The following is a 22071-nucleotide window of genomic DNA, read 5'->3' as shown; positions in this document are numbered from 1 at the left end:
AAAATTCAACATGTCTGAAGATATTTTTATCTAAATCATTTGCTTTTCTTTTTTTATTAAGTATTTTATTTATTTACATTTCAAATGCTGTACCCTCCATGAACCGTGCTCCCCCACTCACTTACCCACCCATTCTTGCGTCACCCTCCTAATGCCCCTTCTCTGCGGCATCAACCGCCACAAGATCAAGCACATCCTCTCCCACTGTTGACAGATAAGGCAGTCCTCTGCCACATATGCAGTGGGAGCCACAGATCAGCCCATGTATATTCCTTGGTTGATGGTTTGGTCCCTGGGAGCTCGGAGTGGTCCAGTTAGTTGATATTGTTCTTCCTGTGGAGTTGCAGTCTCCTTCACCTCCCTCAGTCCTCCTAGCTCTTCCACTGGGTTCCTGGGCTCAGTGGGATGGTTGGCTGTGAGTATCTGCATCTGTCTTAGTCAGGTGCTGGCAGAGCTTCTTAGAAAACAGCCATGCTAGGCTTCTGTTTGCAACCACAGCTTGTCATCTGCAATAGTATCAGGTTTGGTGTCTACAGATGGGATGGACCCTAAGGTGGGGCAGTCTCTTGATGGCCTTTCCTTCAGTCTCTGCTCCATTTTTTTAATACCTGCATTTCCTCTAGACAGGAACAATTCTGGGTCAAAATCTTGAGATGATGTGGGTGGGCCCATGCCTTAACTCGGGGGGGGGGGGTCATGTCTATCAACTGCAGGTGGTCTCTTCAGGTCCTATAACAACACTGTTGGGCATTTTGGCTAATGTTATCCCCATTGGGTTTTGGAATCCTCTTGAACCCCTAGCATCTGGGATATTCTACTGGGTCCACTCCACTTCCCCACACCTACTGCTATACATTTCCACTCATTCTCCTGGCCCTCTGGACTTCTATCCTGTCCATTCCCAATATCTGCTAATACCACCATTTTAGCCCTCCCTTCCCCTAGCCCACCCAGGTACCTCCCTCCCTCTGCCTCCAGTGACAATTTTGTTCCCTCTTCTAAGTGGAATTGAAGCATTTTCACATTGATCTTCCTTCTTGTTATTTGTCATATGCTCTGTGAGTTGAATCCTGGATATTCTGAGTTTTGAGGCTAATATCCACTCATCAGTGAGTACATGCCATGTATGTCCATTTGGGTCTTGGAGAGTCCCATCTATTTGCCTGCAAAATTTATGAAGTGATCCTTTTTAATAGCTGAGTAGTATTCCATTGTGTAAATGTACCACGTTTTCTGTATCCAACTATATCAGTTGAGACAAATGTGTTGTCTCCACCTTCTAGCTATTATAAATAAGGCTATTATGAATATAATGGAGCAAGTGCCCTTGTGATATGGTAGAGCATTTTTTGGGTATACACCCAGGAGTAGTATAGCTAGGTCTTCAGATAGAGCTATTTTCAGTTTTCTGAGGAACTGCCATAATGATTTCCAAAAAGGTTGTACCAGCTTGCAGTTCCACAAGGAATGGAGGAGTATTCCCCTTTCTCCATATCCTTACTACCATCTGCTGTCAGCAGAGTTTTTGATCCTTAGCCATTCTGATTGGTTTGAAATAGAATCTCAGGGTTTTGACTTGCATTTCCCTGATGACTAGGGATGTGGAACATTTCTTTTCTATTAGGTATTTTATTTATTTACATTTCAAATATTATCCCCTTTCCTGGTATCCAAAATGGAAACCCCCTATTCCATCTCGCCTCCCCCTGCTTCTATGAGGGTTCTTCCCCACCTCTCCATCTACTCCCACCTCCCCACCCTGGTATTCCTCTAAACAGAGGCATCTAGCCTTCACAGGACCAAGGGCCTCTCCTCCCATTGATGTCTGACAAGGCCATCCTCTGCTACGTATGATGCTGGAGCCACGAGTTCCTTCATGTGTACTCTTTGGTTGGTGGTTTAGTTCCTGGGAGCTGTCAGGGAAGGGGGGTGTTGATTGGTTCATATTACTGTTCTTTCTATGGGGTTGCCAGTCCCTTCTGTTCCTTCAGTCCTTTCTCTAACTCCTCCATTGGGGACCTTGTTCTCAATCCAATGGTTGGCTGTGAGCATCTGCCTCTGTATCTTTCAGGTGCGGGCAGAGCCTCTCAGGAGACATTTGTATCAGGCTCCACAATAGTGTCTGTGTTTGGTGTCTGTATATGGGATGGAAAATCTCAGCCATTTGAGATTTCTCAGTTGAGAATTCTTCATTTAGCTCTGTGCCCCATTTTGAAATTGGTTTATTTGGTTTTCTAGAGTCTAACTTCTTGAGTTCTTTGTATAATTTGGATATTACCCCTTTATAGAATGTAGGGTTGGTAAAGATCTTTTCCAAATCTGTAGGTTACCAATTTGTCCTATTGACAGTATCCTCTGCCTTACAGAAGCTTTTCAATTTCATGAGGATCCATTTGTCAATTGTTAGCGTTTGAGCCATTGGTGTTCTGTTCAGGAAATTTTCCCCTGTGCCAATCTGTTCAAGACTATTTCCCACTCTCTCTTCTATTATATTCTGCATATCTGGTTTTACATTGAAGTCTTTGATCTACTTGGATTTGAGCTTTTTACAAGGAATAAAAAATGGATCAATTATCATTTTTCCACATGGAGTCCACCAGTTAGGCCAGCACCATTTTTTAAAGATGCTTTCTTTTATTCCACTGTATGGTTTTGGCTACTTTGTCAAAGATCAAGTAACTGTAGACATGGTGATATATTTCTGGGTCTTCAATTACAGTCTATTGATTGACCTGTCTGTCTCTGTACAAATACTATGCTGTTTTTATCACTATTGCTCTAGAGTATAGCTTAAAGTCAAAGGAAGTTCTTTTACTGTTGAGAATTGTTTCAATATCCTGAATATTTTGTTATTTCATATGAAGTTGAGAATTGTTCTTTCTATCTCTGTGAAGAATTGAGTTGGAATTTTGATGGAGACTGCATTGGATGCTTTTGGTAAGCTGGTCATGTTTACTATGTTAATCCTACTAATCCATGAGCAAGAGAAATCTTTCCATCTTCTGAAGTCTTCTTTAATTTCTTTCTTCAGAAACTTGAAGTTCTTGTAATACTGATCACTTGCTTGGTTAGAGTCACACCAAGATATTTTATATTATTTGTGACTACTATGATGGATGTTGTTTCCCTAATTTCTTCCTCAGCCCATTTATCCTTTGAGTAGAGGAAAGCTACTGAGTTGTTTGAGTTAATTTTATATCCACCCAATTTGCTGAAGTTGTTTATCAGGTGTAGGATTTCTCTGGTAGAATTTTTGGGGTCACATAAGTATACTACCATATCATCTGCAAATAATGATACCTTGACTACTTCCTTTCCAATTTGACCTCCTTTTGTTATTTAATTGCTCTAGCTAAAATTTTAAGTACTGAATAAATAACGAGAGTGGGCAGCCTTGTCTCTGATTTTAGTGGGATAGTTTCAAATTTTTCTCAGTTTAATTCGATGTTGGCTGTTGGTTTGCTGTGTATTGCTTTTATTATGTTTGGGTATGTGCCTTGAATTCCTGATCTCTCCAAGACTTTTAACATGAAGGGGTGTTGTATTCCATCAAAGGCTTTTTCAGCATCTAATCAGATGATCATATGATTTTTTTTCTTTTGAGTTTGTTTATATAGTGGATTACGTTGATAGATTTCTGTATATTGAACCATTGCTGCATCTCTGGGATGAAGCCTACTTGATTTTGATGAAGGATCATTTTGATGTGTTCGTGGATTCAGTTTGCAAGAATTTTATTGAGTATTTTTGCATCAATATTCATAAGCAATGTTTTCCTTAAGTTCTCTTTGTTTGTTGAGTCTTTGTATGGTTTAGGTATCTGTGTAACTGAGACTTCATAGAATGAAGTAGGTAATGTTCCTTTTGTTTTAATTTTGTGGAATAATTAGATAAGTATTGATTTAAGTCCTTTTTGAAGATCTGATAAAATCCTGCATTAAACCATCTGGCCCTGGGCCTTTTTTTTTGTATGTTTTTTATGACTGGTTCTATTTCCTTAGGGCTTATGGGACTGTTTAGATAGTTTATCTGATCCTGATTTAACTTTGGTATGTAGTATCTGTCCAAAAATATTCTATTTTATCTAAATATTCCAGTTTTGTTGAGTATAGGCTATTGTAGTAGAATCTGACTTTTTTTAATTTACTCAGTTTCTACTGTTATGTTTCCCTTTTCATTTCTGATTTTGTTAATTTGGATACACTCTCTGTGTCCTCTCGTTAGTCTGGCTAGGGGTTTATCTATCTTGTTGCTTTTCTCAAAGAACCAACTTTTGGTTCTGTTGATTCTTTCTATGGTCCTTTTTGTTTCTACTTGGTTGATTTCAGCTCTGAGTTTGATTATTTCCTGCCTTCTACTCCTCCTGGGTGTATTTGCTTCTTTTTGTTCTAGAGTTTTCAGATATGCTGTTAAGTTGCTAGTATGTAGGATCTCTCCAATTTCTTTATGAAGACACTTAATGCTTCCTTTTAGCACTGCTTTCATTGTTTCTCATAAGTATGGGTATGCTGTACCTTCATTTTCATTAAATTCTAAAAGTCTTTAATTTCTTTCTTTATTTCTTCCCTGACCAGGTTATCATTGAGTAGATAGTTGTTCAATTTCCATGAGTATGTGGACTTTCTGTTGGTTTTGTTGTTATTGAAGACTAGATTCACTCCGTGGTGAACTGATAAAACACATGGGATTATTTCAATTGCATCTCTTGAGGCTTCTTTTGTGTTAGATTATATGGTCAGTTTTGGAGAAGGTACCATGAGGTGCTAGGAATAAGGTACATTCTTTTGTTTGGGGGTGAAATATTCTGAAGATATGTTAAATCCATTTAGTTCTTAACTTCTGTTAGTTTCACTGTGTCTCTGTCTAGTTTCTGTTGCCATTAGCTGTCCATTTGTGAGAGTGGGGTTTTGAACTCTTCCACCAGTATTGTGTTTTTGAGCTTTAGTAGTGTTTCTTTAACAATGTGGGTGCCCTTGCATTTGGGGCATAGATGTTCAGAATTGAGAGTTCATCTTGAAATTTTCCCTTGAGGAGTATGAAATATGCTTCCCCATTTCTTTTGATAAGTTATGGTTGAAAGTCTACTTTATTGATATTAGAATGGCTACTCCAGCTTGCTTCTTCAGACTATTTGCTTGGGAATTTTTTCTTCATTTTCTTTTCAAATGGTACAAAAACTGCTTATTTTTTAGGTCTCATAAGTTTGCATTGTAGACAGATGCTCTTAGTCAATCTCTATGTGTACTTTTAACCCCATACTTCAATGAAAATAATTACATTTTAAATTAGTTTATAAAACAAGGTAAGATTTTTATGGCTGTAAAATCACATAGACGTTTTTATCACCAGCACAATATTTCAGGTAAATATAATGTACTCTGGGTTCTGGATGGAGAAAGATTATCTGCTTAGTTTATGGCCCTTTTAGAAGCAGTTCTGAAGGTAAATGACAGAGCCTTCAGCTGGCAAGAGGGCAGTAAATATGGTAAACATCTCTAGAAAATGGAAAATGATTCTGGTGCCAAGGACAAAACCAGCCAATAAGGTAGTTTTTATAAATTAAAGTCCACTATTGTGTATGGATATTCCTTTGGTTAATCTTATTGATTATAACATACATCTTTTCCAATAAGATTTCAACAATTAATAGTGAAATATTATCCCCACTTTCTAAAGAGTAAAGAATAATATTAGACATAGCTTTCCAAGATCAAATAGCAATCTTAATATGTCAGGGCTCTTCCTGAGATATCTGTACCCAGGCAAGATAGAGTGACAGAGACCAGACATAACTGTCCCAGTGAAAACAAGAAATAATTTGGATAGTTGTGACTCAATGATTTTCAAGACAATGGCCACTAGGTTTAACAAAGACCTATGATTCATATCTCCCAGGGTTCCTGAGAGACAAATGAAAGTCAGTGATTGCCCCAATGCCTGGAAGCAATTTCAAATCAAGATTCAGAGAATACACGCTCAGCAAAGCTTGAAGCCTCCCTAAGCTGAGGGCATGGAGTTGAGAGAAGCCAAAAAGACTTGAGTCTACAAAATAGTACAGCAGGGAGGAGACAACTCACCAAGAAAAGGCCTATAAATCTACCAAGGGCTCTGGAGGGTACTCATAAAGCATGGGTACCAGGTATTACATTCAGAAAGAAAATGAAAATAACTCCTGTATCAAACATAGCTTTGAATCTGCCTAACAAAATCTAAATGCTTGACTCCCAAAGAGTCAAAGTTTGGACACAGCTCAACAACTTCACAAAAGAAACCTAGAGAATTTTAATTTAAAATGATAAAATACACAACAAAGTAAAATTCATGGTGTTTCTCGTTCATTATAAAACTATCATGTATACAAAGAGGCAAGAAATGTTCATAAAAATGAAAAATAATAGAAATAATGCTGTAATGACACAAATAGCAATATTATCATGTTAGGACATTAAATGTTTTTATAACTACATTCCTCATGTTGAGGAAGCTGGATGAAAGCATGGACATGATAAATAGAGCCATGGAAGTTGTGTGAGTGGTTATATATTTTTCACTCCTCCATCTTCCATTCCAACTCCTTCTGTGTCCTCACTACCTCTTGAGTTCATGTCCTTTTATTCTCTAATTATTACTGATAAATGCACATATACACACAGAAATAAATGCATATGTGTGTGAGTCCATGCTCCTCGTTTATACACATGCATGGTGGCATCATACACATGCAATGTGTGCATCGGAATTTCTTAACTACTGATTGATGTGGGAAAGGCCCAGGCTTCTATGAGTGGAGCCACCACTGGCAGGTAGATCTAGGTTGTACAAAAAAAACAGACTATACCTGACATGGAGATCAAAACAGTAAATAGTGTTTTCCCATGGTTCTGCATCAGTTCCTGCTTCCAAGTTACTGTCCTGATATTATCCTTCTAGAGGTAAATACACAAATGATGTCAGAAGCTCTGATTGTGGCTACTCTGCCTTTCTCCCAGTAACCTTAACTTGAGGCCAGATGCTTCTGATTAATACTAGACTCTTAAAATCTGCTTTTCAGAGGATGGTAAGCCACTATCTAACCCTGTCTTACACAGAATCTCCTGCCCTGTCCTTGCTCCTGGGGAATATTCTACCACCTTCCATATCTAGAAATCCTTCACTCCTAAATGCCATTCCTTGGAAAAGTAGCTACCAATAGACTTCAATGTGGCACCTTCTGAGATGTTACAAAAAACCTGACATGTGACCACAATCTTCCTTCCATGTTCTCTGCTTTTTTCTTTTTGATAAAGCCTGAAATGTTATCACTTCATGTGAAAGATAATAACATGAAAAATAGTATTTTTTAAATTTTTTTATTCATATTTTCTGAGAGCTTCCTACATGAGGATTTATATATTTTTCAATCCTCCATCTTCCACTCTAACTCCTTCTGTGTCCTCACTACCTCTTGAGTTCATGTCCTTTTCTTCTCTAATTATTACTGATAAATGCACATATACACACACAAATAAATACATATATGTGTGAGTCCATGTTCCTCATTTGTACACATGCATGGTGGCATAGTACACATGCAATGTGTGCATTGGAACGACAAGTCTGTGGAACATTTTCTTAACTACTGATTGATGTGGGAAAGGTCCAGGCTTCTATGAGTGGAGCAACCACTGGCAGGTAGACCTAGGTTGTACAAAAAAGCAGACTACATCGGACATGGAGACCAAAAGAGTAAGTAGTGTTCTCCCATAGTTCTGCATCTGTTCCTGCTTCCAAGTTCCTGTCCTGAGTGCCTGCCAAAGCTTCCCTTCTAACTTGTAAGATGTAATAAACCCCTCCTTCTCAAGTTGGTTTCCTCAAAGGTATTTATCAAAGAAGGTGAACTAAAACAGTGTATTTATGGCTCACTATTTGGGTCTCATGGGGCAGATTTTACCACTTGGATAACCACTTGGTATGGGAGAAACTGATATCCTTCCCTCTATAACCATAGATCTTTATGTACACACAAACCTTGTAAATTTCCTCCAGCCATGTTGACACGGCAACTGATATCATTATGTGGGTCTTATTTAGGTGACCTTATTGTTGAAAGTTCATGGGTGTAGCTACTCTTTTACAAATAGAAGACAGCAGACATTCTTGTACATACGTACATCTTCTCTGATCTCTATGCTTTATTTAGGTATGGAACTTGCTTTGTAGATACGTCAATTGAGATTGGACATTTCATAAAATTAGTATGCATGCAGCTCCACAATTTTTTTTGAAAGTACAACACAAAAGGTTAGGGAATATGCTATTCAGACAAATTAACCAATTAATCAAAATATACATGCTATCATTGTTTAAAACATGGAATATCCTTATGGTAATTAAGCTACTTCTTCTCCAACAAAGCTTAAAAGTAAATTGACTTGTTTAGGAAATTTTATTAGAGCAAGAGAGACAAACAATGTAAATGTCACTCATAATGAGAAACAGCTTATTCTTAAGTATTAATCTAGTTTAAATCATTGTTCAATGTGTCTACTTAATCAAATCAGATAAGGTCTTTCTTTGTATTTTCATGTTCACTTGTGTTCTAAAACCTAAAAGAAATATACTTTTACCGAAACCATGAATGTAGCCTTGTGCTATAAATTGTAGGTAATTCCATAGCCAAGCCATAAAGTTTACCTTGGATATACAACAATGAGGCACTCAAAAGTAAGTTTTCAAAAGTATTGAAATATGCTACATGTATCTGTTTTTTCTGCAGTGTGTGACAATAGTCTCATTCACTAAGGATTACATAGAACACTATTGACATTAATTGAAAACTGTCAAAATAATAAGTGCACATATACAAATATAAAATATTTTGTCCTCCATCCATCCACATAATTTCACTTTAGTAAATGTAACTTAAGATGCACACAGTATCTTCGACCAGATAGGGAAAGGAGAAATAAAAAATATGCTGCTGGTAGGGACAAGAAAAGAAAGAGTGGTGGGATGAGGCTCAGGCTGCCATCTGGGGTTGTTTGAAAAAGGCAAAGCTCATCTTAGGCACAAGCTGAGTAGCTTTGTCAGAGAAGCCCACAATTCTGTCTCAGAATTTACTCCAAATATTTGGTTAAGTGAAAATGTTAGAACGATATAGTAGCATCTTGCTTAATCTGCAAATCTGCTTTCAACTGGAAAATTAGAGAGTTGATGTTGGTCCCCAAATGACAAATAAGGAAGCCCTAGATCCAAAGCCAATCATAGAAGAGTTTAATTTAGTCACTGTTTTTGATAGTTTTTTATCATTTATACTAGTGACAATGTTTCCCAAAATTATTTCACATAAAATAGGTAATCTAGCTTGGTTTTAAAATCAGATTTGTAATAGTTGACAAGTAAATTCTTGCCTCCCTCCCAAAATGAACCACACACTCCTTTCATTGCCACTCATGCTTCTATATTTCCATTATTTCCAGATCCTGTGTTTGAGTGAAAGACTCTTGGAGCTCCAAATTTATATGGTTCATTACAAAATTAAATGTTGTGATCTCTGATTTAAACCTTTTCAAGAGAAGTAAAAGACGTAAAGAAGAGTAGTTCAACTACATGCTTTATAATGGTGAGGGAGCTCTGCTTGGATGGCCAAGACATTACTAATAATTCTGTGTTTGTTTCCATCTACAAAAGACATACATTGATCTTCATGATCCTCTAAAGAGGAAAAATAAGTTTGACTATCTGCTCTACATCAAAATAACATAAGCTTCAGTTTTGTTTTCTAATATAAAGACAATATTTTTATTCTGGATATAGCGTAAAAGGCATTATTTATTTATTTATTTATTTATTTGTTTGTTTTATTTAGATTATAACTAAAAATTGTGCTTTATGCACAACTATAGCTACTAAGGAATAGACTGATGTCTCAAACATAATTTTTTATATAAAATTGGAGTCTGTTCATACCAAGATGTCTAAAATGATATGCATATTATGTTATTCTCACAAAATTCTATTGAACTTTACCTGCCTTTATGTAGATATATTTCATCCTAATTAGTTTTTTTTATTTTACATGACAATGAAATAATCCCAAAATGTTATCAGTAGAAAATATATAAATTATACAATTATCAGAAAGTGAAATCTCTAAAATCATATTTAAAAATAGCAATCACTACATGATAACTGAGAAAGTCAAGGGAGAACAGGAAAAACTAGAGCAACTGCAAGCAAGAGAAGCATTCTATTTCTAAGGAACATTTTTTCATTTCGTTAGTTGATGTTGATTCACTAAACAAAGGTCTGTAGTGATTTGGCTCTGTTCAACTTGATCTTACAAATATCTGTACTTAAAATGTTTGTTCTGTCATTTCTTAAAAGTTGATTTGATAATTTTGCTTTATAATTATTAACAGATTATATCAGCACATTATCTGACAAAGATATTTCTTACATTATTTAAACTAATCTGTTGGTAATACACAAAAATTACACAAAAAGATAAACTTTTTTGGGTAACTTGGTATATATGTGCTTGTTATATTTATATAGAGGCTACGTGAAAATATAGAATAAAATATAATGGCCATTATATTACTCGATCAATAACATATGTGAATTATTTTACATTCCGTGCAACCTTTCCTACCTTTTATCTAACCGTTATCATTTCAGTACACAGCTGGCTTCTATCCCATTTTCAAATGAATGAACACTAAGTCAAGAAAAATTTGCCAATCATGATTTGTGGGAAATGTAACTGTAAACTTATTGGTTTCCCTCTGACGCAGCAACAAATAGCTTGCAATTAATGCAATCAATATTCCCCTTTAAGATTCTAAGTGCTGATGCTGGGAGTTTGATGCAGTGGTATGTGTTCATATAAACAATGCTGAGCTCCTGGCACCTCCACCCACCTGCTTCACACACTGGTAATTCCAATTACTCGGAGGTAAAAGCAGAAGGATCAAAAAATCAAGGTCGTCCTCAGGCACTTAACACATTCACAGCCAGCTAGACATTGCTATGCTTGAAGGCTGCTTTAAAATAAAACAATACCAAATGCTTAATACCTATTATTATACTTTTTGGTATGTATTGGTTTCACATTCAGTCACTTATAAACTTGCTTTTGTTTTCATGCCACTCTATTCATGCTGAATGTGTGTATGTATATATATATATATATATGTGTGTGTGTGTGTGTGTGTGTATTCCTGTATTTTTTGAAATTATAGAAATTATTTTAAATACATTATCCAATTCTGACAATGTTAAGAATATTTGCTGTTCTTCCAAAACCCTGTTTGGTTTACCAAGAACCCACATGGTGACTCTGAAATCATCCAGTAACTTCAGTTCCGGGATCTGATGCTATATTTTCTGGCCTCTGCACACTCATGTATGTGTGCTCATTTTTACACACACACACACACACACACACACACACACACACACACTCCACACACTCACAATATATATATATGGATAAATCTTAATTTATAATTTCACACATTCTTCTATGGCAAAGTAGAGACTTTAATCAATATTCCATTTCTCAGATAGGTGAATACCAAAGAAAATTTAATTGTTTTGTCTGAGATCTCCAATTTGATATTATATTGTATTGAGGCAAAAATAAATAACAAATAAAATAAAGCCTTCTAAATTCTCAAGCCCAATTCTAGATGCTTTTAACCCTGTTGCTCCCCGACGGCCAGCTGATTCCATGTCTAATTTCCTAAGTCACACTGCTCTTTCCTCAGTGATGCTGCCTTATGTTCCATTTTCAGCATCTTCATCATCATTTCTCTTCTAGTTTTGACTTGATTCTTCTTCTTTTTTTTTTTGCTTATCGGCTTTCTCTTCTTTTTATGTCCTCTTTTGACAAGTTTTTCATATTTTTTTCAGAAAGGGCCTTAAATATGGCACTTTATTTTCATGCACAGGTTGAATCCAACTCAGACCTCAACAAAATTTTACCCATTTTGTCCGGTTTTGGCAAAGCCACATTCGGTAAAATTCAGTGACCTTTTTCATAGCAAAAAATGGATGTTTTCCCATCCTGCTCAGGCCTCAGTAATATTGGCAATTTCTCTATCCACTGTTTACCAGCCAACCCTCGAGACAAAGCTCTATGGCTAACACCACAGGCAGGGTGTATAATTCCCCTCTGATTATCTCATCTTTCAAACTTTGATATTTGAGGGTGAAAATTTCAAAGGAATAAGCCATTATAATTTTTGGCAATAGATGTCTATTCTAATATTTTCTTGTTATTTGAGCAGCTTTCTCAATTAATATATATTGGAAAATCAATCAATCAGTCACAAATCCTTACTTTTGCAGCCTGATGGATCAACAAGACTGCTCTCTTTAGTAAGGTGAGTAACGAAAATCCAGCTAAGCCATTAGTCTCCTGCATGGTGAATAGCTACTTGTTTTTTCCATGATGTGTTTAACTTTCTTCTCCCTCACATTTCTCTTGTTATTGTGTTAACAAGTCTTTACTTTCATGTGCTTCTTAGACTGTTCCTGAATTCATACGTGAATATTTCTGTATCAGTTCTACATTTGGAGGCAAGATATCCTCAGTCTGGCACTATCAGGTGTCTGAGGACTTGGTACCCGAGAAGAGGGCTGATTTTCTACTCCATTTACCTCATTCTCTTTGAACTTGATTCTTGGATTCTCCGCCCCATGTGTGTTCTTTGTGCAGTAGGTTCTCTCATTCAGTGAAATAACGTTTATCATTTTAAGTCATTGCCTGTGCTGAGTAGTATTCCATTGTGTAGATATACCACATTTTCTGTATCCATTCCTCAGTTGAAATTATGAATTCTTTCAGCCTCTAACCAATGTAATAGGCTGCTATAAACACAGTGGAACTTGATACCTGATTGCCTTTTGAACTACCACAACTTGAAGAGCAACATGGAAGACCATGTCTCGCTGCATATCAATGAACATAATCCTTGAGCTTGATGCCCCAGTCTGGTAATGCTAGGGTGGTGGTGGTGGGCAGCAGGAGGCGGGGTTGAGGCACTACAGAATGGAATGAAGATGAACTGAGGAGAAACCAGGAAGGGGAGAACATCTAAATGTAAATAAACTAACCATTAAAAAACATCCTTTGCCCAAGTACCTACAAACCAACCACTTGATTCCCCTGCCAGTGTTTGAATAGAGATCGTTGAGAATATAATTTCTGATTACCACTCTTTAATGAATATTTACCCAGTGCCTATAGATTATAGAGTTTCTCCTGTAAGTAACTAGCACTACCTTGGTTTTACGAGGTTATAAAACAAGTTTGATCTACATAGGTGGAATGTATAATATTCACCCAGGAAGACACAGTACAAGTAAATCTAATAAATGTACTTCCAGAATAAGTTATTCATAAAGAAAAACAAAAGAACCAGACCAGTTTCTCTAGATTTGGTTGGGCCACATCTTCCTTCTCTCATTCTCTCTCCTCTCTCTCTCTCTCTCTCTCTCTCTCTCTCTCTCTCTCTCTCTCTCTCTCTCTCTCTCCCTCTCTGAGTAATGGGTTTATTTAGGGAATGGACTCCTGGGTGGTTCACCTGATGAGGCATAAAACAGGAAGAAGTCGCCCCACATATTTACTATCCATGGGTGTGTATCTGCCCTCCTAAATAGTGGCATTCTCCCTAACTATCTAAATTACTAATCCATGTGATATCCTTTGATTTTTTTCTGTAAAATATGTTTCCCATGTACCCAATACTAGACTGAGATATCCTAATGATTAAACATGACTTAACTTCGTATTTGTAAAAATGGTGTTACATTTGAGTACTAACATTGAAGACCTGACTAATCACTTTACTCTGGGGTTGTTTACTTGCAGAGGCCTAAATTTACCCATTTCTTCTTTACAGGTTCCATAGATAGTAAAGTGATTAACTGTGATATTTGAAATATAGTAAATATTCTTTTAATAATATATATTACTCTTATTGGAAGCACTATTGTGAGTCCTTTCTAAATCGATTCAGCAGACTTGCAGAAGGGCAGTAACTGCGCATTATTCAACAGGTTGGACTTGATTTCATTTTGTGCTGAAAAGAGTTAACTGGCATGATGGTATTTTCTAAGCCACGCTAGTCACCTCAGGATGCTCTGTCTTCCTCTATAGCGAAAGTTGAAGGAAGAATATCCGCAGAAAGTCTGAAGAAAGGTGTGATCTAGAAATAAATGTTTATGTGTTTTGGGAGCTGCCTATAAACTGGAATGTTCTGTATGTAACATTTTCCAAGGGAAGGCACAAATGATGATTCCTTCTCATTCCTCTTAATTTGATTTACCATTGTCAACTCAATAATAAGGAAGTGTTGTAAGGAAAATAAATATAAGCTACTTATTTCATAAACAAGTGAGCAACTGCAGATGTTTTATTGAAAGAAATGTTTGTTTTTTTTTTTTATAAAAACTAGAATGTTAAATATTTCCCAGCTACACCTTATTGTTTGATACTTTTTGTGCTACATCTATAAACAAGGGAAACATTTAGTTCTCACTGAAGGCTTCTAACAAAGCAAAATTGGCTGTTGAAAGGATATGAATACTTCTGGAGTAAGCGATATGAATACTTCTGGAGTAAAAAGGCTTTGGAAAGCTTCCTGTCAGACTAAATGGGAGATGGGGAATTTGGCGAACAGGTTTGTTGCTGTATTAAATCAGAAATCACTTGGTTCTTGGTAACCAAGAGAATTATGTGGCAAACTTTAAAATAGGGAGACAGTAGACAGGATGTGCAAGTATCTTCTCTTGGTCATAAGTGTTTGTTGGAAGTATATGATGTGACCACTAAATGAACATATAAAGTTCTCTTGAAATAGAAATTCTACATAAATTGTGAGTATTCAGGAAATTCACTTCTTTATTTATTTCATTTTACATTTCAGAAGAACAATATACACAAAATAAAAAAACCATGTAATAATATATAATAGCAACTCTTTTGGAAAGAATATATCTATCTGCCTACTCAGTGTTAACTATATTCCTGGGAAATCTCTTTTTTTTGTTTAATTTGATGAGTAGCATGTGATAATCTTTATTATTTTTGATATACCAGTAACTCTACTGGCATCCGTTGTTACTTTATCTATTTCCATAGCTTTTATCCTTCTGCAGTTGAAAGGAAGAAGCCTTGAAAAGGGGAAGGAGACATCACGGGAGAAAGCAGAAGTCAGATATTTTATTACAGTTAGAAAATTTTCTTTTGCACAATTTGCAGAAAATTCAGAAGGAATTATTTAAGCTGGAAAACTGTACATTCAGTCATCATTTTATTGCCTTTCAGTTTCCCACTAAGTATTTTACCCTTGTTTATTCTTCAGTTTCATACCTTTCCGAGCACCGCGTCATGCCATCAATGTAATCACCTTTACTAAATTTATCCGCACTGGGTGATGGTCATTACACCAGTGTTAAATTGACAGCATCAACCAGTGCAAGCCCTATGAGTTCTCTCTGAATGTCATCATTTTGCCACCAAGCCTGAATAAAGAAGATATAAGCCCGTTCTCATCATTGCTTTACAGATAAAGACAGTGATCATAAATGCAAACGGCATCCTAACTATAGCCTTAAAGTCAAATGTTTAGTGATGCAGATCTTGGGATCCCATCTCTACTATCTCACACCTCTGGCCTTACCAACTCAGTATGTGCCTCAGGTGGATTGTTCTAAGTTAGTTCTAAATTATATGTTAGACCAATACACAGTATCATTGTTATAGAAGAGTAAAGATTAGTGAAGGTGCATCTTGTACATCCTGGAAAGACTTTAGCTTCATCATTCCTGGGTGTGTGAAAAATGTGAAGAATGTAAATTCTTCTCCACTGCTGAGCTGTGACCTGTCAAAGGCAGATAAACACTACCTGAAGCAATGGTATTATTCATGGGCTTAGATTTACTAATTAATATTGTTGGCATCTATTTGAAACAGGCATCTATACAGCAGTGCTACCCACGGTTTCTGATTCAATTATGGGTTAGCCATTCTGTAACTGGACTGATTAATTGCTCATGGGATCAAGCTAGAGGCATAGAATCAAGCTTTGCACATTCACAGCAGTAACCAAACCAAGTATTGGAGCATTTGATCCATGTGTCTAAAGCGATATATGCTAGGGACATGGGATACCCCATTCTCTAATAAAATGATGCAGTGAGAAATACAAGCTTCTAGTGCTTTATTGGTTGAGTAACTTGAAATAAAAAGTGGTTCTCATAAGCAGATTTAATTTAAATATATTATCAAAATTCATTTATTTTAGTCTATTTGATTTGGTTTTTAATTGCTATTAATATGCTTCTGCAGATATATGGTTCTGGCATTTCATTTGCTTTAAAAGCTGTCAACTTAAAGACCAGAAAAAAAGTGATTGGTGAATGACAAAGATTCAATCCCCACAAAATGCTTTGCAGTGAGTTAGAAGCAAAAAGAGAAATGGTATCATTGGTTTAGTTGCTGAAGTTGATTTAATCCTCCTTTTTGAGCTTTAGTTCTTTTTTGAATTTATTTTATTTACTATATATGAGTACACTGTAGCTGTCTTCAGACACACCAGAAGGGCATCAGATCCCATTACAGATGGTTGTGATCCACCATGTGGTTGCTGAATTAACCGGACTCCTGGAAGGGCTGATCAGTGCTCTTAACCACTGACATATCATCTATTTACCATCATCCTGAGTTTTATTTTTCATTCATCTTTATCTACATGTCTTTCAGTATTAATCAAAAGTCTTTATAATTGTTAAAACCAGGATGGAGGGTATGGCTTAGCGCAGTACAGCACCTTACTGCCACTGGTAGTGGCCTGAGCTCAATCCCTGGAACCTCCATGGTAGGATAAAACTAAGTCCTGAAAGATGTCCTCTCACCTACACACACGTGCCATGGCATGCATAAGCCCACATACACACACACAAACACTAAATCAATCAATTAACCAGCCAATCAAAAATAAGATATAATAATTCTTTAAAGCAGACTTAAGATTACAATAACTATTGAGTTTAAAAATTAGAAATTGACACCGACCAATCTTTATTTATTAATTGGATATTTTATGTATTTACATTTCAAATGTTATCCCCTTTCCCGGTTTCCCCTCTGCAAACCCCATCACCTCTTCCCTCCCCCTGCTTCTATGAGAGTGCTCCTCCCACCCACCCACGCACTCCTGCCTCACCACCCTGGCATTCCCTTACACTGGGCACCGAACTTTCACAGGACCAAGGGCCTCTCCTCCCATTTATGCCAGATAAGGACATCCTCTGCTACACATGCAGCTGGAGCCACATGGGTCACCATGCAGTACTCTGGTTGCTGGTTTGGTACCTGGGAGATCTGTTATGGTTTGTTCTGTCGTTGTTCTGCCCTGTGGGGTTGCAAAGCCTTCAGCTCCTCTCAGTTCTTTCCCTAACTCCTCCGCAGGGGACACCACGCTCAGTTGGCCCGAGGCCTGTGGCAGGTTGGCTGTGAGCCTCCGCATCTGTATTTGTCATGCTCTGGCTGAGCCTCTCAGGAGACAGCTATATCAGGCTCCTGTCAGCAAGCACTTCTTGGCATCCACAATAGTGTGTAGATTTGGTGTCTGTATATGGGCTCTGGATGGCCTTTCCATCAGTCTCTGCTCCACTCTTTGTCTCTGTATTTCCTTTAGACAGAAACAGTTCTGAGTTAAGAATTTGGAGATGAGTGGGTGGCCCAATCCCCTAAAAGGGAGCCTTACCTAACCTCTGGACATGGTCTCTACAGGTTCTTCCTCCCCTGTGTTTGGCATTTCAGCTAATCTCATCCCTGTTGGGTCCTGAGAGCCTCTTGATTTTCCTGGCATCTGGAATTTGCTGGTGGCTACTCCCCAGTGCTCATCCCCATTGCTACACACCTCTGTTCAATTTCTGACCTCTATACTTCTTCACCATCTCCTCCCATACCTTCAGTCTTCTCTTCAGTTGATGTGCCTTGCCCTTGAATGACCTTATAAAATTTTAAAATAAAAGTTTCCAATGTGTGTTTGTCTTCCAACCCTCTCACTTGTTACCTGTAGCAAAGAGGAAACAGAAGCGAAAACAGGTGGTGGCATTCCCAGGCTAAACACATTATAATGTTTAAAGAATAACAAAGCAGGAGATTGAATTACCGGTTGGGGGTGGTTGATTAATATTAATAAAAGGACAGACTCTTTCCCAGAACTCTAGTTTTGCTGACTTTACTTGGATCCTACAATTACTGCACAATTCCTTAATATTTAAAAACAAATCTTGGGGCTAGAGATGGTTCCGAAGTTAAAAGTGCTTCTTGTTCTTGCAGAAGAGCTGGTCCAATTCCCAGCACCTACATAGCAGCTCACAGACATCTATAACTCCAGTCCCAGGGGATCCAACACCGTTATTTGACCTAAGAGGCCACTGCATATATATTCATGTAGGCAAACACTCATACATGTAAAATAAAGTAAATCTGAAAAATTTTAAGCCTTATGAAAAGTATAACACATAAAAGAACATGGTCTCAAAACCCACATAGAACGCAATCAGATAACATGTCCTCCCTATCGTTGATTCTCTTCCTAGCGTCCTCTAAACACTACTGATGGAATCATTCAGATACTACATGATATTGTAAAGATCGTCCCTCTTCACTTGCCTCTGTTTTTATCTGGGCACTTGAACCACATTAACCAATTGTAAAACTAATAATTTATATTTTGCTACAAAGAATCCATAACGGCGTTCATTTTCCTATGATTTATTTTAATATCACCTTGTGCCTTGCTTTAATGGGTTACCATAGTAATTTTGCCTCCCTGACTGTGGGGCTTGCTTTTAATTTTATTTTCTACCATAAACTTTTCTTTTCATATCATTTCACCTTGCAACAATATTAAATAAACATGAATTCCACAAAGGCTCACAGCTTTTGACTATAAATTGAATGAAACAAGCTAATCTAAGTAGGATCTACCAGGTTACATGGAAAACATTTTCCTCCAGTGTTAACTTTATAAAGAAAGATCGAAGCATTCTTACTAAGTTTTCCACATCAATGACTGTCTGGCTAACTCTCAGCTCAGTCAGATCCTCTACTCCACCATGGATACTATCAATCTTATATCTAAAGTAATTGCTTTTTAATCTTGGGGAGGGAGGTTTGACACATGGGATGGCCTGGATACTATTAAGAAGCCCATAATCGTTCTGGCTTTTCCCATTCATTTACAAGGACTGCCATGTGCAGGCTCCATGACCATACCATCGCCAACTCTGTTTTGAGTGCTCATGGCCAGGCTACTGAGATCCAAGGAAGTGTGGTGAGTACCGTGAAAAACTCAGCGACCTTCTAAATCTGCAGAAACACAAGCATGAAGAAGATATGAAACTTACAGGCTTTCCATCTTTGTTTTCATTTTGCTCCTTTCCTAGACTTCCAGAACTTTGATTCTCCTCACACCTTAAACTCACATTTAATTCTCTATATTTAGCCTAAAAAGAATATTTTCTGCTAAAACCATAGTGTCAAAGGGGGATATTTCTAAAGCACAACAAATAGACTTGAGTCACATACGCTGATCGCTACTATTCATCATTTTGAATTTAGCAAAAGCACAAACAAGAGTTTGGGATAGACTGAGGACATGCTATGGTACATGTGTCATTTAATGACTAATTCCAAAGTGAGTAGGGAATTGTAGATAGAGAGATTTATCTTGAACTGTGTCAAGATGTGGTCTTGACATTTTACTTTTATCAACATTTATATCCCAGGTTGAAAGGAACTTCTGAATTTCCTTTCATAAAACTGTTAGCACCAAAGCCCAATGCCCAAGTTAGATCATCAAGGCACATGGTTGAAAAGAGAAATGACTCTTTTAAGTGGTCCTCTGACCTGAACATGTATTAACAACAGCACCATTACACACACACAGAGAGAGAGGCATGTGTACACACACAGCACAAAACAGATAGGAGTTCTTAATATGAGGTCAAATACTGAAATTAGGAACACAGCATAGGCATAAATTGTCCAGAAACTCCTTGCAGGATTTTTTGTTATTTTAGTTTGTTTGTCTTGTGGTGGTTCAAGTGTATTCATTTAATTTCCTTCTATGATTAATAATGAATAATTACTGTGATTTATTCCAAGAAATGTTGCTGGCGAAGATGGACATAAGGGAAAAGAAAAACTACTACAAATATTTACAGTTGAAAAAACAGACTGAGAAAATAATAAACTTTGAATCAGTTAGTTTATTTAATTTGTCCAGAAACTGCTGATGAATAACGTAAATAGATTATTATTCACTTTATATATGAGCTGTATATGAAGGTGAATTAAGTACTGCTGGCAAGCACAACTGCATTCTTTTATAGGCATCAGGCTTGGGTACTTAACTGCCATTACCCTATTTACTAGTACAGACCCTTGCTTTACAAAAGGAATTGCAAGTTCCAAGTGTAGGACATAAACCCTTGCTAGTAATGTATTCCATATCTTAGTTTTATCTTTACAGCATAAGAACTTCTGAGTGTTTTCTTTAGATTGCAAGCTCACTAAAATAAAAAGCGGCAGCACGATTTAGATGGTTTGGATTGCCCAAAAGCTTAAAATACCAACAGTCTAGTCATAAATCAAAGACCTCTTTCAATGCTAAGAAGAAGAACAGTCTCTGGTGTCTACTGGCTTAGGAAGCAAAGAAGAGTGTAAAAACATGAAGCCCTGGAGTAAGCAGATCGGCTTCTTCTGATGAAAAATTTGTTGCTTCTTCAATTTCTTTTACCCATACTCCTTGAAAAACAACCGAAGTTTTAAGCTTTTGTGTGCTGTTCTTCTGATAATCTATTTGTGTTCTCTACACTTTCCTTTTACTATTTGTTCTGGGTCAATACTTCCTTTGTCCTTAAAAAAGGAAGAAAGTACAGTTTCAACTTATTGGACACTATTAAAATTAATGCCCAGTACTTTCACATGATTCCATTTCGCATGTATCATTTTATGTTCAGGCGTAATCCCATCTTCTGGATACTTGAGACTGGGCTAACATCAGAGAAATGGTGGCATAACCACAATCACAATGTTCTCAGAGGCCATGCATGGTGATCTGTGATATTTCTGCTCAAATCTAACTGTCTGGCCTATGGGAAAACGGTGCATAGACCCACCATACCCGTGGAGCCTGGGTAAGGCAATAAAAAGACCTAAAATTAGACATTTCCCCATTTGACTCTTTTGACTCTTTTAATTTTAACTTTGCTTCATAAATTCATAAAATACATATTTATACTGTCTGATATTTTAGAAATATACTCGTGCATTATGATGTGGAAATGGGGTCAAGTATATCTATCTCTTTAAATATTTCTTATTCTCTTTCTCTCTGATAAACATTCACAATTCCTTCTTTCAGCTTCTTGGGAATGTACTCAGGTATCATCTAGGTCAGCCTACTGTATGTAACTAGAGACTGAAAGTTCTTACCTCCCACTGACTTCCTCAATTCCCCATTTGACTCCTACTGTCAGCATTCTCTCTGTTCCAGGATCCAGCTCACTGGGCACAAACAGAAAGGCAGCTGATTTCTGTGTCTTAACAATTTTTTCCCTGTCTCATCACAATGCTTACACAGACTCTTTAGATTTGAAAAAGTTCTGGCAGGGCTCCTTTGCTCTCAATGAGGCAGGTAGCCAATCACAGGCATTCTAGCCATAGGCTGATGCCATGACATGGGTAGGGGAAGAAATTTTATAGATGTAGAGAGACAACAGCTACAAGCATCCAGAAGTACTGAGCAGAGAAGGGAAAAGAAAATGGAATTGAACATGGACCTTGAATGAGCCTGGCGCCAGAAAGGAACAAACAACATCTGCCATCGCATTCAGTCACTTTTCTTTTTCCTTCTTTGAAAAAGACACAACATTGTCCCAGGTGAGATGGAACATTTCATGAAACAGGTCTGTACTGGTGAACTTTGTGGGCCAATGGCAATTGGCGCAGCTTATGGCCAGATTCTGATTGTCTTTTAACAGCTGATTTGAACAACAGAC

The sequence above is a fragment of the Rattus rattus genome, chromosome 3 (genome assembly GCF_011064425.1).
Source record: "Rattus rattus isolate New Zealand chromosome 3, Rrattus_CSIRO_v1, whole genome shotgun sequence".
NCBI lineage: Eukaryota > Metazoa > Chordata > Mammalia > Rodentia > Muridae > Rattus > Rattus rattus.
The sequence above is the reverse complement of the archived record's forward strand: the minus strand, read 5'-3'. Positions refer to the sequence as shown.